This window comes from Stegostoma tigrinum, chromosome 12, assembly GCF_030684315.1.
Source record: "Stegostoma tigrinum isolate sSteTig4 chromosome 12, sSteTig4.hap1, whole genome shotgun sequence".
NCBI classification, from domain to species: Eukaryota; Metazoa; Chordata; class Chondrichthyes; order Orectolobiformes; family Stegostomatidae; genus Stegostoma; species Stegostoma tigrinum.
The window spans coordinates 18,372,833-18,378,832 of NC_081365.1; the positions used below are offsets into that span (position 1 = coordinate 18,372,833).

Sequence of the window (6,000 nt, forward strand, 5' to 3'; positions counted from 1 at the left end):
CGGAGTCAGCAAAATGGCTCAGTGTACTTGAAAGCAGGAAAAAGGTGGGAGAACATGAGCAAACGGTGCCCGCAAAATTTCTCTCGTCGCCTTTAGTTTGGAGCCCTGATGGGCTCTAAAGTAAATATTTAACACAGCGGCTTCAACGCTTGCCGGGCAGAAAACAAAACATTTGACAGGGAACAGAAGAAATCCCTGACTCTGAGGCGTTTCTGGTCTGCCTGACGTGACAGTTACATTTCTCTGAGTTGAGCCGTTCCGTTATTCCCTTTGCATGAAACACAAACACTTCGTCTCTGCGAATTCTGTTTCTCTTATGTATACATAATATCGCCAATCAGGATATCACGTCACGACAGTGCAGATACTTTGACTGATGTGGACTACCGGGAGGTAAACATCTTTCTAACATCTGCAGAATCATTTCAACTACGTCCCATTCGCTGTAAAATAGAACGTGACTGGGAAAGAAAAAAGAGACGTTTACACGCGTTAACAGTCACTGACCGGGTAGAGTCCCTCTCTTTTTGTACAGTCAATGCTCACTTATTTCCAATACATACATTTTAAGACGAAGCGGAGCGGCTGTGGGCTAGCTGGCTGGCTCAGAACGGAGCGTACTTACAGAGATTTGGAGCAGGCAGGCAGTCGGATGGCGGAGGTGCAGGTTCTGCTGTGAATGGGAGGATCGGTGAATGGAATTCCTTATTTCGTTGAAATCTCCAATCACGGATCAGTGAGAGTGCCCAGACTCCCCATACACTCTGCAGCCTGGCCAGACAAAAACAGGAGGGAGGGAGGAGAAAGAGAGAGAGAGAAAGAGAGAGAGAGAGAGTTAGACAGGAAAAGAGGGAAGACAGCGAAAGTGTGCGTGTGTGTGTTGGACAGGAAAGCGTAGAGTAGACAGAAGGGGAAAAAAGGAAGAGACGGAGGGAAAGTGTCAGACAGAGAAAGAGCAAAATCCAAAAGGCAAAGGCGGGGGGGGGGGGGGTGGTCGAAGACAGAAACTTTAAAAAAAAACTGATGGAAAGGCCGGAGTGAGACGAGGAGGAAAAGATTTCCGAAAGTGACGGAACCCAAAACCGCAAATGAATGAGAGTCGGAAATGAATTCAGAGGAAAGGAGCTAAAATGGGAAGAAGAGTAAAAAGGAATAAGGAAGATGGAGTATAGAAAGTTTCCAATTAGAAAACTGCACCATAAAGCGGCAGACGGAGAATCGCTAGACGAGAAGCACTAGAAATTGTACGTGGGTGTAAACAGAAGCTTTCTGAATGAAACCCGCAAAGAAACGATGATCTTTGCTGATGTTAGAACAAGCCTGCAACAGTTCTGTTTTACTGAGCGCATTGGGCTGTGTTGAAACAGAAGTCTGTGCAGTACCTGTCCTGTTCGCTGACTTTTCCCCTTTTTTTTGCAGACGTGTTTACATTTCTGCGGTTTAGTCTATACCGGGTAACTTTTTTTTCAGAACGCTAGACCACGCGCATGCCCCATTCCCTCGGCTCCCAGACATTCCTGAAGTCTGCCAATTTTTTTTGCCTTAAAAAAATAAGTTGTTTTAAAAAAGCCCACAGACCCCCAAGACTGGGTCAGACGCAGTGCTGCCTGAAGACTGGTGCGTGCAGTTTCTTCTAGTAACGCCAATCTCTCCCCACGTACACTCACCGCCGCCCCCACCCCTTCATCCCAATACCCCACGTAAGGAGAACCTCCAAGACTCGGTTTCCTGTTTTTCAACTCAAAAGGAGCATGGGTCAACCCTTGTAGAAATTAAACAAGGTAGTGTGTCTGGAAAGACCAGGAATTGCGGGCAATTTGGACTATTCCTCACATGTTTCAATACTGGAGTTTATTTTTCCTCAAATTTTTCTCTCAAAATGCATGTGTCTTTTCTGAAGTTATTTCCTCATTTCTCTGCCTTTTCTTCCTTCACCCAGACCCGTATCCTTTCTCCTATATTTACACAACCTTAAATGCAATCAGACTGCACCAGTGATTAGGAAGTCCATTTCTGTAACACTATTAGCTACCAGATGTGGAAAAATGATTAAGGCCTGATAGCAAAGTTGTAGCCAGCTTCCAAACGAACAGCGAAATGGTCGTTATTATTCATTTAAGATTAATACAATGCTCAGAAGCGCGCTATGAAAGTACGAAGGTAGCTCACGGGAAAAAGCCTGTGTGGATGCAGACATGACGAGACCGTTTGCATTCCTGTTGGTGATAGATATTACAAGGAATTACAACATTATCAGGATTTTCTCTTCGAGTTTTCCCTGTGACACTACATCAACGCGATAGGAATTTCTGGTGAAAATGAAATTTTTTTCAATGATGTGTTTCCAACAACACTTCCCTCGACCATTGTAAATGCTCGGCGACCATGGTTTCAGTCGTAGCTTCCGCGGCCACAGTAGGAAGCTGTATTTTAAAATCTGAAATCAACCCTGCTTTGAAGTAGCCTTTATGTTACCTAGGATGTCGGGAGGTGTTCAAGCGCTTTGCAGCCAATGAAAAGTTCTGCTGAGAGATCACCACTGTTACAACGTGGCCAATTTTCACACACGGTAGATTCCAAAGTGGGTGAATGGAAGTTCACTCGTTACAGTCATAGTGTGCCGGTGAAAAAATATAAACCGAGACTTTGGGAAAACTCTATTTTTTCTGTTCTTGGACTTTGGGCTTGAGATTTTGTTCTTGTCCAGTTGAGGGGACTGATGGGCCTGCGTTTAAGTTCTGATCCTAAAATTACCACCCATACTGAACCGCCAGACATTGCACTGAAGTGTCACCTTCGACATTGTGCTGACACGTCTGGAGTGGTCATGAACTGTACCAAAATTCAGAAATAATTTCCACAGTAGTGTTACACCGTGTCTACGTAAGTATGGCGTGCTAGTCCAAGTATTATTAATCAGCTTGTTCAAGAAAGTTACGTGCAAGTCCTGGGGCGAGTGCAACTTGAAGGGAGCCGGGAAACTATCGCTGTACCACAAGGGCCCGATGTACCTGGTTTTGCACCTTTCCGTTTCTGTGTGAATTTCTATTTGTAACATGCCAGAATGGAACTGCTGAACTACACCAGGCGATACTTAACACAGAATGAACTGCCACATTACATGCCATCGTCTTCCAAGGTGGACGGTACCATAGATACCACATCATTTACATATTTGTACAATGCCTGTATGTTGAGCTAATTTTCTTCACTTGTAGGTTTTCATTTTTATATATGTGCATTTGTCTGCATATTAATTATGTGCGTTTGCACAGATGAAGTTACAGGGTTAGGTTAGGGAGTGGCCTGGGGGGATGCTCTTTGGAAGGTCGATGCGGACTGGATGGGCCGAATGGCCTGTTTCCACGCTGTAGGGATTCTACCATAAGCAATGAATGAACAATTAGGTAGATTTATATTAGGGGTAATCTAGCCAATTAAAGATAGTGATTTAACCCATACTAAAACAAAATAGGATCCTGGTTGTCTCCCTTCTGTGCTTGTGCAATTGAGTAGTGGACAGCGTTGGCACTCTCATCTCTGAATCAGAAGGGTGGGGTTTTAAACCCCTGCAGGACTTCAACACAAAATCCCAGCTCAGACTTCATTGTAGCCCGGAGGAGGTTGATACCGTTCTGATGAAGCTGTCCAGTGGCCCTGACTTCTCTATCAGATTGACACAAGGATAACGTTGATTTTTATTTATTGTTTCGTAAGAGGTCAATGTCGCTGGCTGGTCCAGCAATGTAATGGCTATTCCTAATTGCCATTGTGAAGGTGAGATGAGTGGCATCCTTGAATTGTTGCAGTTTATCTCGCATAGGTGTACCCACAGTGCTGTTGGTGCGGGAATTTCAGCATCTTGTCCCGACAACACGGAACGGCGAACAGTTCGAAGTCAGGGTGCTGTGTGACATGGTGTGGTTTTGAAGAAGACTAGGTGAGCTTTCTGATTTCCCAGCCAATGCTTGTCCCTCAAAGAACATGACTAAAAAGGGACATTATTTCATTGTTATCTGTGGGGCCTTCTGCTCAAATTAGCTGCAGTTTATCCAGATTACAACAGTGACTACAGCTCATAGGTGCTTCAACAGCTAGAAAGTATCTCAAGCCAACCCGAGTTTAATACAGTCGGCATATAATGTCAACTCGTTCTTTTTAATGGTATTTTGATCCATATGGGTTAGTTTTCTATGCATGTAGTTTGTCATGATGTAGATAATATGTGTGCATATATGATGCTTTGGATGTAACATGGTTGTAGCATATTTTATCACAGCGCGTATACACGCGTGCCGTACTTATGCTACGTGCTAAATTTTTTAATGTACTCTGTGTTTAATCTGAGTCGAGTACATTTCTAATCGTGTTTGGTGCGTCGAACTGGGCTCGCATTTCTGTAACTTTCGCTATATCATATTCAACATTAAAAATCTGCAGGACATTAATTGTGTAGATTAGAATTGGAGACAAAGTAAGAATTACCGAAAGCACCCCAGGACAGCACAGGGTTAACGACAACAATCCCGAGCGGTGGAATTTTACTGATTATGTGAATTAGCCAAATAATGATTCAAAGTTGTTAGAGTGGACTCGTTCAAATTATCTGGGATAAAATCGCTTCTTATTCACCATCAAATTCTGAGGCACCCAGAGTGTGTGTTATTCTTCATTCAAGATTCAATCATTTCACATCAGAGCAATCATTACTTTGGCCAAAAAAATTGCGAGCGATCTTTATCAAAATGCAAAAACGTTTCAACTTTCTTTAAAATTTATGGAGGAATTTTTTAAGAAAAGTTTTCTTTCAAGATATTAATTTATATAAACAGTACTCCTCTTGTGTAGAGTCTGAAACTGAATAAAATTCCTTTTACTATTCCGCCTTGTCTAAGATTTCTTTTAATATTCCATCTGAAGGAACTGAATGGATAAGCATTAGCTGCTAGATGATCAGACGACACGTATTTTGAGAGCTCTTGGGGCACAGCCTGAGCGGATCTGTCGCACATCTTTATGAGAAAATTTGAAAGATAGACGGTTTTTTTGGCGTTTAATTTTCCAGTCTGTGCAGTTAAAGAGAGAGAGAAAGAAAACCTCGCAACGTAGGGTCTAGACAGGAGAGTTTCTGTCCAAATCTGGAAGCCATTCGGCCAGACTGGGAACACTTACTGTGCAATGGAACTGATTGGAGAAATGCCGAGCTCAGATTTCACTGGAAGAATGGCACAAACTCCTTCTCTCAATTAAGAGTAAAAAATGGAAGGAGTTCGTTTTTTTTATTGGAAGCGGATGATCTAGCCTCCTAACACCTTTTGCTCAAATATAAACTCATTTTAATCACTTCGAGACGTTTTCCTCCAGATTGCTTAACTCGCTTCACCAGCAATGACTCCCTGGAGCTACAAGGCGCTAACAGAACACGAACCCTGTCCTGCCCTCCAGCAAACCACAAGATTCACATACTTTGGCACTTTCAGTGGGACCAAGTTGGCGATGTTAGTGCGCGGAAGCATTAACGATTTTTACTCACAAAGTGCTTACCAGAAGCGGCGCCCCAGTGACCTGACTGCCAATATTCATCAAGTGTTTGACATGAAACGTTGGGAGGGCTCCGGGGGCTTCACTTGAGGACCAGTGGCAGCCTGCGCGAAGGCGGAGCCGTGTGACAGCGCCTCCTGGAGCTGATTCCGTTCGCATAATTTCACACCTTTGGCACATCTCACGGTTGCTGTGGGTAGACAGTGGGAAGCAGTTCCCGGCGAGAGAGAAACACCGCGTTTGGTGTTCTGCCCCGTAGTGCTAACACATAACACAGCAGGATTACCCCCACTGTCAAGGGTCCCACTGGGGAGATGCGTGCTGTAAACTGCAGAGCAACTTCCTCTGCCCGACTGTGGTCGGAGTTGGGGCCTCAGTCTCCAAGATGGATTGAATATGTCGCCGGAGATAACGGCCAGGAGGAGACGTCTGGCGGTTTATATACACAGATCGCAGGTA

At 44.1% G+C, this 6,000-nt stretch overlaps 1 protein-coding gene across 3 annotated transcripts in view; it reads right to left on the reverse strand.

Annotated features, from left to right (window-relative positions):
• The window catches only part of erg (ETS transcription factor ERG), a 273,819-nt gene extending 268,267 nt beyond the window's left edge, over positions 1-5,552 (reverse strand). Inside the window, exon 1 of one of the 3 annotated variants that reach the window (XM_048541330.2) lies at positions 5,534-5,552. The gene's annotated coding sequence lies outside the window, so the exon portion shown is untranslated. Of the gene's footprint in view, positions 1-563; positions 929-5,533 lie in introns of those variants that run through there. The other 2 variants (XM_048541328.2, XM_048541329.2) reach the window with 2 other exon arrangements.
• Between the last annotated feature and the right edge of the window lie 448 nt (positions 5,553-6,000).